Below are 3994 nucleotides of genomic sequence, written 5' to 3' on the forward strand. Positions count from 1 at the left end.
TCATTCAGCGGCTGTAGAAGATCTCGTGAACGCGGAAATGCTTACTTACGATTAGCGGTCATGTGACAGGCGAGGATTTGGTCTTTGGGGCCAGTGTTTTTTATCTCGTACACCACAGCTGTGGGTCAAAGGTAGGCATCACCTGGGGACACGGTAGAGTATTGTCACCAAGGCAATATAATACATTTAGTTTTAAAACACCATAACTAGGCTTGATGATGAATGGGTATGATAGGTTGCCCTCTGCACGCGCGCGCGCCCCTGCTCTCAAGGAGAGGCATGCACTCACGTGGCCAAAACAAATAGCCCACAATTATTTGATAAACCGCTGAATTTACACCAACACAAATGACCTGATAACTTCACAGATAATTTGACTAAATAATTGCACAGCTATTAAACAGTAACAGCACAGATAAATATAGGTTGTAGACGGGTTGTTTTATTTGGTGAACTTAAAGCGCATCCAGTATTGCCCATTTTTGCGCATTCGTTTTTTTGATCGGTTATCAATCAGACAGGGCTTACAGTAAGTGAACTAATCCTTGATCCCAGGCTAAGATAAGGATAATAATAAAGGAATAATACCACATTGACAAAACTGGCACCATACAACGGTCACTTTACTCTTGCACCTTGTATACAGATCTACATGTAGCAGGTTGGACCTGTCAATCAGCTGCACTAACGTGATGACAGATGGTTGACAGGTCCAACCTGCTACATACACGTTTCACTTTACTATGACCACGGATTGTACTTCTGCTGCTATGTGTGTGTGTGTGTGTGTGTGTGTGTGTGTGTGTGTGTTGTATTGTATTGTATTGTACATATATTGTCTATATTAGGCCTATGTTAGTGTTTGAAAAACTGCACATGTATGAGTGTGTATTGTCTGTGTGTATGCTGTGAATGAATGTGTCAGGGAAAGAATGGTAAATTCATGTATGAGTAGGTTAATTGTGTGTGCTTGCTTGCTTGCGTGCGTGTGTGCGCGCGCGCGTGTGTGTGTGTGCTGTGCATGTGTGTGTGTGTGAGAGAGAGATTATTGTCAATGTCTTATTTAAATGTTTTAGTTAAAATGCACATTGGAGACTGGTCGAACGCAATTTCAAACTTCAAACCCTGTTACATAGATGTTTGACAATAAAGTACACTTGACTTGACATGAAAGGAGATACAGTATATAAATCTTAAGATTTACCTCTTAGCACTGAACTCTCTTGTGCTTATTTTGAGCGTCTTCAGTCCCCAAACCACAAGTGTCACTCCTTACAGTTTGACACTGCCCTAGCCCCTATAGCCCTTCTTGAAGTGAGTTTCACACTCATGACAGGGGTTGGGCATCCTTCTGCCAATTCATCCCACTTGTTCATTGCAATCAGCTGGTTCAGAGAATGGTTAAATCAAACATTTCACCTACTGAAGTCAGGACCGGCTGGGCCCAGGACAAGATAATCTGGAAGGGGCCCTCACCCAATATAAGATGTGATGAGGGCGCAATTCTGGGGCCCCCTCCCCTGTCTGGGCCTGGAACAACAGGCCCATTTGCCCTCCCTGTTGACGTACCTGACTGAAGTGATCTATGCCCAATTACCCATATCTGGGCACTAACAACCCAAGGCACCTTTACTTGCTACACACTACAACACATGTGTCTCTTTTGCCAAGTCGGCTAAAAATGTGTTTTGAGATTAAGCAGTCTCTATTATCCACAGCTTTCTTCCAGCACTGATATAACAAGTAGAGAGGTCACCACAGTTCACATCATGTTGAGCAATGATGAGCTCCAAGTACATGAAAGTCCTTGTGTCCAGGTGCAGCAGGTGTAAGTCAGGAAAACTTGATCAATATGAAAAGTTCAACACAGCACACTGATACTGTTTCTTTTTTCTCGAACAATTGTGAGCTCCATTGGCACATCCACTTTGCTAATATTATCTGAAACTTTGTGCAGCCAGGGTGAGCATTAGGAGCATTTTGTTGGCCAGGTTGTATATTCCTAACTTGACTCGGTTTCACATTGCTCCACGAACATTCATCTGGAGCTACGTCATATGCGCAGGTCTGCAAAGGCGGGGTTTTATTTTTTTTAATTGTTGCATGTGATTGGGGATACCTCTTTTCTGGCATTTTAAGGAAGTGCTACTGTGTAGCCCCTTACTGCAGATGGGCACCAGCGGCCCTATTCACTATTTGCTGAAAATACTCAAGTACATCATAACAACATTGCTACGACAGTACTGAGAGCCTTAAAGGTGCACTGTGTAAGACTGGCCAGAGTAGGTATTGCAACTATGCAGCTCATTGAAAGTGTGCTGCCTATTGCCAAATTTGATCTTTTTATGAGTATTTACAAAGTAATAAACTAATATTTACTATTATGACCGAAGTAAGTTTTGCAGCAAATTTAAAATGGCAGACCATGGAGAAGATCCCCATTTTCATGTATGAAAAGTGCAGTTTTCCCAATCATAATGCATACTTAGAATTTGATGGTGTTGGTAAGTAGTCATGAAAAAGCCAATGGTAACATTAATGAAAGGGGAGCATGAATTCTGCAAAGGAACAGCAAAAATATTACATGCCATGTAATACATGGTGCACCTTCCAGTATAACAGATTAATACATAACCATTACAATTTTGGTGACAGTAAGGTTATAACATAGCTGCAGCGCTAATATAAGGGGTCAACTACCCACAGATTTGAAAATACATTTGAATCAATGTTGATGAGAGTCCATGCGAGCGGCCAACTGTCTGAAACAACTGTCACATATCGTTTCACTTATTTTTCCCTATGTTTAAACTCTGTGTTTAACATCTGAGAAAATCCCACAATCCTGATTGGTTCTACCGCATTTTGGTTCGGCAGCAGGGCGAATCTGATGATCCTCCAGTCAGATCCTTGTGTGAATTCTCGAGAGCCAGGCCAGTGCATTCCTGCAGGATTTTGGCATAAATAGTTAGGTCCAACAGTAACCACTAGATGCCACTCTGACACTTTTAAAGGTAAAGTATGTTATATTTTTAGTAACTTTTTGCAGGATGTATGCTGCCCATTCACAAATGTGGTCTTTTTCATATGTATTTAACACCACCATCAACTTTTATGCATTCAGAATGACTTTGAAATGTACACTTAAATACATGAATAGGCTCTCCATGTCTGCCATTTTGAATTACCAGTCATAGGCTGGATCTCAAATGGCGCACTTGTGCACTTCGTGCACTATGTTTCAGTGCGTAACTAATACGGCATACGCACTGAAACCTGAACACTAAAGTGCACAAGTGCGCCATTTGAGATTCAGCCATAGACATATTTGGCAGTAGGCTAAATCACTAAAGGCCTACTGTAGGCCTATTCATGAAAAGATCAAATTTGTGAACGGGCAGAATGATGTGCACATTACCAAGACTGGAGGGGGTATCAAGACAGGAGACCCAGACCAAGGCCCAAGACAGACCAGTCGAGACCAGACCAAGACAAGGTGTGACCGAGTCAAGACTGAAAACTGACTAGCTGTGCGGAATGTGATCACATGGTATCGTGAATTGAAGAAAAGCACTGTAGTGAGGCTCAGCTCTATGGCCTAAAATTAACACAGTTTAATTGAAACTAGACACAATCAGTTGGGGACCCCCTCGAAAACGAGATATCCTATCTCAAGGGGCTTTCCCCCTAAACAAATAAATTGTATTGACAAGTACATTGTGAGATTTTGTGGTGTGCATGAGTGGCTTGTTTTATGCACAAATCCTAAAAGTTTAGCCAAAGCCAGCGCGGTGCGCGGCTCAGTGCAGTGAATCAGAGGGAGGGAATCGGAGTAGAAGGAGACGTCCGTCTGGCTCACTTTCCAGCTCAAAAATGGAGGTCGAAGAGTTCCTTGCTGAAGCTCACAGCGACCCTAACAGGAGTCGGGGTCTAGGGGTCAACCGCAATATCTCTAGGCCTGAGAAACCAACAACTGAGCTGAATGAGAAGGAAC

Source organism: Engraulis encrasicolus, chromosome 15 (assembly GCF_034702125.1).
Source record: "Engraulis encrasicolus isolate BLACKSEA-1 chromosome 15, IST_EnEncr_1.0, whole genome shotgun sequence".
Lineage (NCBI taxonomy): Eukaryota > Metazoa > Chordata > Actinopteri > Clupeiformes > Engraulidae > Engraulis > Engraulis encrasicolus.